Genomic DNA, 12,005 nt, shown 5'->3' on the forward strand with positions numbered 1-12,005 from the left:
ATCACTTAGTTCACGAGACAGATTATAGCATGTACAAACTTATTTTATTCACTAAGAAAAGATTAAGTATAAATTCTAAAAAGTTTACCATAGTAGAATATATGAATTAGGTTTCTCAAAAAAATTTTATTATATTTTTCTCATACATACAAAACTCACAATAATTCAACCATTACAGATATGTACCAACAGTTCAGTAGATTGCACAACAAACACTTGTTTAATGGTTCTACCAACTCATTAATCTAAATTGTGCAAAACCAATTGGGTTGTCTTCAAAACTCATAATACTAACTTTCAGAACTAGAAACAACCCTTTTGGTTTTGTCATTAGGGAGTTATGGTGTCGGAAAGACATGCCAAAATATAACTCCCCGAATCAGCTTTGACCAGTGTTTTTGTAAAATCAAAAAAACTATACAAAACGCGTCCAAAAATTACAAACTTTACCTTTCCGGAAACTAGACTCTTAGTGCTATATCCTAGAATCAAAAATCGTTCAGTAATAATCGTTTAACATCAAGTTACATATCAATAAATAAACAAAAACAAATCTGTCAGCAAACTGTTGTCATCAAACAAGTGAAATATATACCTTTTTAGTGATGAAAGAAGATGTACTAAGCTTCAATTACAAGAAATAACACTTAAAATTAAAAATCCCCAAACTTGGTTCTTAGGGTTCTTCACACTCAACACGAATCCGGCAAAAATCGAGATAGAATTGATGGAAACCAACACCACACGTGAATTCCTCTCGCAAAAATAATTAGATTAAAGCCCGAAATCAAAGGATTTGGTAAAGAATAGAGTGAGTTACAGAAATAATGATTGAGGATTATGATGAGTGTAAAAAGATGAAGAAGAAGAATAATAAGGAATGAAGAGAAAGAAAAAAAAGTAGGTTAAATATATGGTTAAATTAGATTTAAGAATGGGAGAGTAATTCAAAATTTTTTGAAGAAAAGAAGGGTGAATTTAATTTGAAATTTTTGAGGAAGTGAAATTAATATGAACTAAATAGAATTAATTTTTGTTTTATTTTTAATAATTAAAATAAAGAGTTGTTAGTGTAAATATATATATATATATATATATATATACTAGTAGATACCCGCGCGATGCGGCGGTTCCGAGAATAACTTCATGCAAACCAGATTAATCCAGCATATTGAATAACTAAGTTTACTCTTCAAAATAAGAATAAATAGAATAATCAAAACTAAACTCTTAACCGCACATTAAAGTGGAAGCAGCAACTTCCGCATCACGAAAGACCTCCTAAGGTAGGTAAGTTACAGCAAATAGCGGCTGCAATACATAAACATGTTAACATGAATTCATACCATTAATTACATATATTGCAAGAATGGCTTTACTCTAAAAGTATCTGGACAGCGAAGCGCCATGGTCTGAGGAGTCTTGTCCACTGCAGAACTTCCGGGGAGCAGCCCAAAAACCAACCAGAAATTTTTCACTGAGCATTCAATTTCGAAGCCTTGCATGCGCAAAATTTACTTGTTCGGTTGTGTCCTGGATGGTAAATCTTGACGATACCTGATTACCTGACAATCAAAAAACAACTCATGAAGGTTATAAATTTAAGATATGATTTTGCAGTTCATGTAATACCAAAATAAAGTAACACGCAAAGAGGTAAATATAAATATCACTTGGTAATTTAAAACATTCAAGACAAGCCGAGTTGTACTGCAATAAAAACTAATATAACCATAAGTCGGCCGGGTCAGAAACCATATTTTCTTACTAATTTATTTGTCCGCATGGTTGATTCATATATGGTGTTTTAACTAATTACCTCTAAAATCAATTGTTTAGTATCCTGTTAAAGTGAAACGACCCAACATGAACTCGTTTAATTTCTTATCGAACAAACTCGGTTATTTGCGTAATGGATGAACACGAAACCGTTTATGTTCTTAACATACATGCACAAACACGCTTATTTCTTAACAAACAAACACGTTTATTTTCTTAACAATTGAACACGAATACCTTTATTTTCTTGGCAAAAAACAAGAACGTAAAATCCATTTGTTTAAGTCTTTGTGTTAGTTCTTGTGTTAGGTTAAAGTTTGACAAACCAACACATAAATTTTCATAACTAATGAACAAGAACAAGACAATATGTCTGTTTAAGAGTGCATGCCCGTTCACTTGTTCGGTTAAATTTAAACAAACGTACACAAAAAACTCGTGCTCTTTTTACAGCATCTGCTGCAACTTTTCATACCTCGTTTGCGTTCAAACGGGCCAATGTGCACTGGCTGATTTTACAGCTGTCAAGTACTTTTTCTTAATACGCACGTCCTCTTTCTTGCAGTTTTCTTGCCTGTTCACATAAACAAATAACCGTTATCCAAGTCTTAAATTACAAATATGCATATAGCATTAAGTTGTTTTGAGGGTGTTTGAAATTATTCATCCAAACTGGTTATATGATTATCTGAGAGTGGAAGAATAAGGTGTTTTATATAAACATTTTGAGCTCGGCTAAAATCGTGAGCTTACGAGCTATTATTTACACTTATATAATAAGTTTTATTAATATAATAAATTTATGTTCCAAAATAGTTATATGCATAGTTATGATAAAAAAAACTGAACAATATATATTATGTTATACATAAAAAACTATAATTATGAAAAAATATAAAAACATTTGTTAAGTATATAAATAACATTGAGAGCCGCATTGGTTATCGAAGCAATTCCAAATAATCAAATACTTATAATATAATAAATGAGCCAAGCTTGAATATATGGAGTCGAAGTTCAAGATCGGTTAAGCTAAACAAGCTGCATGGAAGGGGGCGTGCATTGGTCAGTTTTTCAAGTTTTTGGTTTTTTCGGTTTTGTCATTTGGGCTTGAAATTTTTGGGCCGAGTAAAAACTGGTCCAAAATAATCTATTTGGGCCTAAATGTATTTAATAGTTAATAATTTATTGATGATTATACATTTGAGCTAACAAACTTGGGTTACACAATTTATTAATCAATAAATTCGGTTTGGTTTTTACAAAAACATAAAATCAAACCGTCGGGTTTTGTTTGGATTTGGTTTTTTCGGTTACATGTACACCCGAGTCGTTTACACCCTTCACTGAAATAGTCCAAAACAGGACAGGACCGGAACGAACCTCCGGTTTAGAACCACTTCGGTCCCAAATCAGACCAAACCAGAGTGAACCGAAAATCAAATCTTTATCATGCCATGAACCAAGATGGCAAGACCCGGACCTTACATAACCACCTAAGTCCAGACCCAGTTTCGGTCAACGGTTTGGACCAGGGTCTACACACCCTTAAAATCAAAAAACTAAAATCATACCTGTCTCTGCAACTGCTCGAGTCTCAGCTTCTCCTTATTTGCCAGCTCATATTCACCATTTTCCAAATGGCGTTGGTCAGGTCGGAGCCTAGAGTTGGTTGGTGGCAGTCTGTCCCTTAAACCAGGCGTAATTTCATTCAAAGATATTGCAAATGGTGTGAAATTATATCTTGTTTTAGTAGCAGATTTATCTCTTTTCCATAATAACACAGCTTCTGTCATAGGATCATATACTTTCGGTTTTGTTGTTGGATATCCTAGTACATAGTACATTGCTTCATCCCATTTTCCTATTGACATTGCTACCTTTTCGCGTGTTGTGTTATCATGTACAAACCCATGAACCTGTGTAATAACATTGTACTTTGCACAAACTTATTCTATATATTAATTATTTAAAAATTACATAAAAAAGTGTTAGAAAAACTTATCAATTTTCGCCCAATACCTATTTGAGTCCTGACCCGAATTAATAAATTAGTATTTAAGACTCTAATCATAATTAATATATTCTAACGTAATATAGTAATTATTTATGACATTTAAAGAAAAAGCATATGTGGGTCGCCTGACCCATCTAGACCAGTTAGTCCTGTAAATGAGTCGAATATTCAGTAAATCTTTCGTGAAATGTTTGGCAGGAAGTTTGCTTGTGTTCATTTATTTATGAAACAAACGAACATGAACACATGTCTCTTCTGACGTTCGTTTGTCGTCATTTACGCCTATTTATATTTGTTCATTATGTTCGTTTATGGACATTGTTAGTTTGCGTGTTTTAAAGTTTGTATGCATAATTCAGTTATAATTTTTGAACCCACTACAATTTGGTCTAGTTTTATTATTTTTACGCCCAACAGATTGACGTTCACGTTTAATTTTAATTGGTATTCGCTTGGTTATCTTTGTTCATCTATGTTCGGTTACGTCTATTCATGTATGATCGTGCACCGTTCGTTTAATTGTTTGTGTTCGGTCCTTTATTCGATTCAAGTTAAAAGGAGCACGAACATGTCACGTTCGTGTTCGTTCGGTTCGTTCACAAGTCCAAGATCAGTGTTACACAATTTACCCGTTTTAACCCGGACCCATTTGACCCGTATTAAGAAGTTATAACTACCTGATGTGGATTTTTTTCTATGATTGATTGCTCCTTGAACTTGAGTTTGCAAGAATATTTACCGCTACCCGTGATTCTCATTGTACCATAATGATCACAGTAAATTTTGTCAAGAATAATATTGTATATGGAGGTAGTTACTTTACTCCATTGAAATGTTTCACCATCTTCAAACTGTAGTTTAAGGACACCCACAGGATCGAGTTGTATAGAACGCCCCCAAAATTTTCCCTTAAGATTGGAATCTGCCCAAAATTTCCAGCCTATGCCCTCACAATGACACGCAACAATCATAGGATGGTGACTCACCTATAATATGCAACAATCATTAAACTTGTTAAACTTAATAATGAGATCCTCTACTTTATTTTTAAATCTATAGCATAAAAATCCTTTTTTACATAATTCCAGATATTTGTAAGCATATTCAAGAACTACCATATCTAAAAATTACTTTATAGGCCACCCAATGATGTATTTGTTTCATTTTATACATAATCCAACCATATTATACAAAATGACAAATATACCCATAAGTTTTTGAAAATACAAGATTTAATAGAAACAAAAATTCATAATGATACAGGGGAATTTTTTGTCTTTACAAAACTTAAGAGCAATTTTGTCTTTTCAAAATATTAAGGGAAATCATTAGACATGTTTTTGGACAGATTTACAAAACTTATATAGCGTATATCTCATAGAATAGTAACCAACTTTCAAAAGTGTTCCAATTAGATCACTCATGTATATTTTTCTCAATTCAGGCCACTAAATCTTCAAATCTAGTCTCACCGATTTTTTTTGTTTGTTAATAAAGAAATGAAGGATAAGATGTGGTGGTCGGAATTTGTAATATATGTAGTTATATTTTAAAAAAATTAAAAAACGTTAATTATATTTAAATTTAAAAATAAAAAATAGAATCCACGTCGCCACTCAACGTCAACATAAAAAAAAAAGATTTCCTATGTGAAACAAAAAATAAAAACGTTAAAAAAACATGTTAAAACCGTTAATTTAATAAAAAATGAAAGTTGAGTGACCTAATTCGAACAATTTTTAAAGTTGAGTGACCTAATTGAAACACTTTTGAAACTTGGTTACTATTCTATGAAATTGCCCCTAAATAATCAAATAATTAAACTTTTCGGAAAAGAAATGTAGGCCCTTATCTGGATAATCTGCTTCATAAGTCTCCCCGAGAAGAGGATTAAAGGGTTTGCATTGTCTACCTTCTGTTGATGCATAACCAGAAACAGCAAAAGCTGCAATGCATAATATTCTCATCAAATCATTCCCCTGTATTAATACAAGTTTAATGTCAGTTAAAATTCAAATTACAAGATGCAAAATATGATTACTTTTTTCAAGATCAACTGTCAAAAATTTTAACAGTTTAAGTTTATATGGATATTTTAAACGTAAATACCTGACCTGCTTTCCCCATTCCAATGCTCGATCAACCAAACAAGAATACTCCAAATCCTCAAAGCATTTTCGCAATGAAGAAAGCGGTTCATTAAAATAAACAGGGAGACAAACACCAGATAAATCCTTTCCAATGTTATCTTTAATAATAGACCATAATCCAACAGGTCTTTCTTTTTCCTTTGGTTCAGGTAAACTGCCTCTTCTTTTAAATTAAATTAATTTCAGTTCCAGCATAGCCTGATAAGAAAGAGTCCTTTTCATTTGATGAAGAACTTGTTCCACAATTTTCTCTACCTCGATAAGAAGCACATCTTAAAACATTATTAATAAGTAAACTAAATTTCAGTAACGAACAAAACAAAAGGCAACAAACGAAAACAGGTTAAAAAACGAACCATGAAAAGAGAGACTATCTTCCTGGAAAAACTTAGGGGTTAACATATAATCGACTTGTAGTTATCGGTTTGTTAACATACACAGCCTTGATGCCTCTGTTTAACAGATCCACCACCAATTAACTCCTACAGTAAAACACCGCTTGAGTCGTCCCCTAAGATCCTCCGTCTTCACTTCCGTAGACTTAGTGAAAATATGGTATGGTTGTTGTGGTGGCTGTACTAGGTTATTATCCTTCCTTTATATATTTTAAGATAGTATATACATATATATATATATATATAACAACTAATTAAACCTTAAATAATACAAGAAATTGTATTTTAAATATAAAAACATATAAAATAAATACAAGTAATATTTATAGTTGCTCTAAAAGAGTTGTATAAACCATACTTTCATTAGTGGGTCATACTAGTTCTTGATCGGTGTTAGAGTCTCATTATAGCATCTATCATGTCACAGCTGCTCAAAAAGAGTTGTATAGAAGTGTCATTAGTCATAGTTAGGTGTTAACAACTAAAACACACCATACTTTCGTCAATAGGCCTTATTTGGCCTTGATTTGTGTCAATGGCCCAACATGTTATACATTCATCAATTGGCCTTGATTGGTATTAGCGGTTATTATAGCATCTATCATATCCCCGTTGCTACAAGAGGGTTGTATATGAGTGTAGTGAGCCATATGCATGTGTCAACGCTCGATAACATGTCTTACTATTATTAATGGGCCGTCTTGGGCCTTGATTGCTGTTAGTGACCCATTGTAGTCTCTATCATATCATAGTTGCTCTAAAAGGGTTAAATATGAGTTTAGTGAGTCATAGTTTGGTTATGCCCAATAATATGTCATACTTTCATCAATGGGCCTTATTGGACCTCGATTGTTAATGGCCAATATGGTTTCTATCATGTCATAGTTACATTAACAAGTTATATAGGAGTGTAGTGTGTCATAGTTGGTCTCATCAAATGGCGTTGATTGGTATTAGTGGCCCATTATATCACCTATCACGTCATAGTCGCTACAAGGAGGTTGTATATGAGTGTAGTGAGCCATAGTCATGTGTCAACGCCCAATAACATGTTATACTTTTATTAATGGAACATATTGAGCCTTGATTGTTGTTAATGGCCCAATATATCTATATCATGTCATAGTTAATTTAATAGATTGTATAGGAGTGTAGTGACTCATAGTTGGTGTTAACGCCCAGTAGCATGTCATACTTTGCATTAATGGGCCGTCTTGGGCCTTGATTGTCGTTAGTGACCCATTGTAGTCTCTATCATATCATAGTTGCTCTAAAAGGGTTGAATATGAGTTTAGTGAGTCATAGTTTGGTTAACGCCCAATAATATGTCATACTTTCATCAATGGGCCTTATTGGACCTTAACTGGTGTTTGTGGCCCATTATAGCTTTTATCACATCATAGTTGCTCTAAGAAGGTTGTATAGGAATGTCATTAGTCATAGTTAGATGTTAATGGCCGATAACATGTGATACTTTCATCAATAAGTCTTATTGGGTCTTGTTGGTGTTAGTGGCCCATTATAGCCTTTTTCATGTCATGGTCGCTCTAATGTGCCATATTAGGGCTTGAAATCTCTTAGTGGCCTATTGTGGCATGTGATATGTAACATTAGATATTTAATGGTTATATCGTGTTATAGGGAGTCATATTATACCATAATAGACAAAAACAAGTCATACATGTCCTAATGGGCCATATTGGGCCTTGAAATCTCTAATGGCCCATTATGCATATAATTTTAAATTGTGTCTTAAGAGGTACAACTCGCATAACCCGTCGATATACATTAAACATAGGGGTGGAAAATGGGTTGGGTTGGGTCGAAACGGGTTATGGGTCGGAACAGGTTAGGGTCAAAACGGGTCAGGGTTGGAACGGGTCAACTAAAAAAAATGTTGTTCTGGTTCGGGTCGAAACGGGTCATGGTCAAAAGGTTCGGGTCATAACAGGTCCGGGTCAAAATGGGTCAAGGTCGGAACGGGTCAAAACGGGTTTCGGGAATTTTTTTTAACAAGGACATCGGAAGAAATGTTTTAGTTTTATCATTAAAGTTCATGTTACAGTCCAGTTCGTTTCAGCACTAAAAAGCTCATTTTTACAACAAACAACATGCTAAACAGCTCGTTTCAGCGATTTTTTAGTCTGTTTCAGCACTTAACAGCTCGTTTTAACAGCAAACAGCATGTTTAAAAGCTCGTTTCAGCAAGTTTTCAGTTCGTTTCAGCACGTAACAGTTCGTTTTTACAGCAAACATCATGTTAAACAACTCGTTTCAGCCATTTTTCAGTACGTTTAAGCACTTAAAAGCTCGTTTTAACAGCAAACAGCATGTTAAATAGCTCGTTTCAGCAAGTTTTCAATTCGTTTCAGCAAGTAACAGCTCATTTTTACAGCAAACATCATGTTAAACAGCTCGTTTCAGGAATTTTTCAGTCCGTTTTAGCGTTTAACAGCTCGTTTTAACAACAAACAACATGTTAAACAGCTCATTTTAGCAAGTTTTCAGTTCGTTTCAGCACATAACAGCTTGTTTTTACAGCAAACATCATGTTAAACAGCTCGTTTCAGCGATTTTTCAGTCCGTTTCAGCGCTTAACAGCTCGTTTTAACAGCAAAAAACATGTAAACAGCTCGTTTCAGCAAGTTTTCAGTTCGTTTCATCACGTACAACTCGTTTTTACAGCAAACATCATGTTAAACAACTCGTTTCAGCGATTTTTCAGTCCGTTTCAGCACTTAACAGCTCATTTTAACAACAAAAAACATGTTAAACAGCTCGTTTCAGCAGGTTTTCAGTTCGTTTTAGCACATAACAACTCGTTTTTACAGCAAAACATCATGTTAAACAGCTCGTTTTAGCGATTTTTCAGTCTGTTTCAGCACTTAACAGCTCGTTTCAGCACTTAACATGCATCTTTTTTTAATACGAATTACAAAAGTATGTGCCCCAGTTGGACAATCAACGAGGACGAAAGTAAACCATTGACGGACTAATCTACAAATATTGAGTGCATACATATCCGCTCTAAACAGATGAGAAAAAACCATGAATATAAGATTATACTTAAAAATTATAAACTAAAACTTATTAAAATGTACAAATATTATGATCGACTACATGTAAGAACAACAACTCAAATATTTTTTCTAACAATAATATTATATTTTGGTTGTTATCATTATTGGTTTGGCAGCGAGCTTAATAGATATGTAGGCACTTTGTAGCAAAACATACGCTTAAAACATATTATATAACATAGAAACATATTGGCTCTCAGATCTTTCTACTTCCTAGAACTAACGTGATATTGTATGAGTCCGAGTTAGTAATTAAACGACTATAAATGGATGGGTAACCGACTATTCTAACATTCAAACTAATGACTAACGGAACCACCTTTTCAAATAAACAAATTCATTCAAGCCCCAAAGCTCATCAGTTCAAGTTGGGCCCATAACTAAATCGAATAGAATTATGTTCACTCCATGTAGATACAACTTATAAAGTTTTAGAGCAACCTGAGAATTAAGAATTGAATTGGTGTATCGTACAGATAGTAGACTTCCCAAAATTGCCTCTCAAAAAGTCAAAAGGAGCCTTCTTTTCTCTACCCAACATGTTATCTGATGCATTATCACTGTCCTTAACTTATTTTGATGATGTGAATTAGAGCAGTTTTTGGGTAATTACTACAGGAACTAAAAAAATCAATGATAAAAGCAGTATCTATCAAGTGTTTACCTAAAATAAATGATGATATAAATCCATCCAAGCATACACTAACAAATGTAAATCAAACTTACCTCACTCAAAGAAATTTGATGAAAGTTTGACAATTCAGTGTCACAAATCTAACTGCATCAAACACAATTGACTTCCTCATTTATAAATCCTGTCAAATCTAAATGAACCGAAGCAATTGACTTCCAAACAAAATACTAAAAAACATAAATTAGGGCAGAATTAAAGATAAAATAACCAATTCCTCTTAAACGAACCTGTACACGGTCGATTACCCATTCCTCTTCTGATGATGAAGCGCGAATGAGGGATAAAGCTCTGACGAGATTGATAAATGGTGCGTGGCTACTTTTTGAGGCAGTGGGAGAGGTGAAATGTTGGTCACATGAGAAATTAAATTGTGGTTATTAACTATTAGCAGTCACATTTTTTATTTTGGTGTGATCGTTAATCTTTTGCCACATATAAAAATTAGTAAGTGGCTAACAAACTATGCTTTATGGTCACATAAACCTTTAAGTGTGACCATATTTATTAATTTTTAGCCACATACGAAATAATTAAAGTGTGACTATTAACTACGAATAATCACACGCTTTGTCTTAATGTCACCGTTAATTTTTAGCTACACATAAAAATTATAAGTGGCTAACAAACAATACTCTATGATCACATATACCCCGTAAGTGTGGCCATATGTATTAGCTTTAGCTACATCATTAACAAATTACTATAAGCATAGATAATATTTGGCCACAGTTTATTAAGTGTGGCTAATAAATATCACATTTTTTGTGAAAATGTGGCTAACAGCTGCGTTTTTTGTCACACAAATTGAATAAGAGTTGCTAAAGGTTCCAGCATGTGTGTTTTTTTTGTCACAAGAATCTAATATATGTGGCTAAAGGTTCTAACAGGTGTGTTTTAGTTCTAACATGTGCGTTTTTAGTCACACGAATAACAAATGTGTGACGAAAGCGACCTTTAGCCACACATTTAGACCGAGGTGTGGCAAACCGACCAGAGCATGTGTGTGGCCAAAAGCCAATATTCACGTAGTGTCTAGTGTTTTCGTCACGGAAACATACTCTACATAAGGTACCTGTAGCATATATATAAAATAAAGGTAAACTATATGAATAGTTGGTGAGCTTCCACAGTTTGATGTGAGTACATAAAAATCATACAATTTCATGAACACATGTAAACAAGCAAGTAAGGTTCTTTCCAATTGGGATTGTGCACCAGCGTACTCAGATAAGCGCAAGTAAGGTCCTTTCCAGTTGGGATTGTGCACCAGCGTACTCGGATAATGAGGCCCTTCTCCACTCATAACAACAAATGTCTTGAGCGCAAAGGGGGCGCATGATCATACTATATTGAAGTAATCCATGCCCATAATCTTTGAGCATGTAAGCAAATAACCACACAAGTACATGTAACGAATTGTAGTTTGTAAATAATGAATAAACGAAATTGTAATTTGGATATGATATATATGCTACCCCCAAAAGTAGTATAAGAATAAAAGGGGTGTGAGACACTCACCTTGAAGTTGAAGACAAAGTTGAAATAAAAACCAAAAGCGCGTAAATGAAACCAAAGCGATCGAATCTCACGAAACTATAAACAATAACGAATGTACATAATTAAGGACTAGCTACTTGTATTATAAAGTTAATTAACTTGGTATTAGATATTTAGCACTATTTTAATATATATTTTATTATTTTGAAGCATTTGATATTATAATATTAGTTTAAACTTTGACGGAATTTTAACGATTAACTATTAATTTACATTACGAGATAAATGCTAAGTTTGGATATGATAAAGGTTACGGAAATATTAGTGTTAACGATATATTTTATTTTGAAAACGAAAGTGTTAACGAGTTATAAAGTTTGACGGATGATAAAT

The 12,005-nt window shown here is 33.4% G+C and overlaps 1 pseudogene across 1 annotated transcript; it reads right to left on the reverse strand.

The window, feature by feature from the left end:
- Positions 1-1,111: 1,111 nt before the first annotated feature.
- LOC143540546 (oxysterol-binding protein-related protein 1D-like) lies at positions 1,112-6,141 on the reverse strand (annotated as a pseudogene). Its single transcript, XR_013136610.1, has 5 exons — positions 5,911-6,141; positions 5,622-5,775; positions 4,474-4,784; positions 3,354-3,698; positions 1,112-2,353 (listed from the first exon to the last, which is right to left on the reverse strand). The product of XR_013136610.1 is annotated as an oxysterol-binding protein-related protein 1D-like (transcript).
- Positions 6,142-12,005: the final 5,864 nt, after the last annotated feature.

Source organism: Bidens hawaiensis, unplaced genomic scaffold (assembly GCF_021521415.1).
Source record: "Bidens hawaiensis isolate Kalapana, Puna unplaced genomic scaffold, B.hawaiensis_p1.1 tig00012275_1, whole genome shotgun sequence".
Lineage (NCBI taxonomy): Eukaryota > Viridiplantae > Streptophyta > Magnoliopsida > Asterales > Asteraceae > Bidens > Bidens hawaiensis.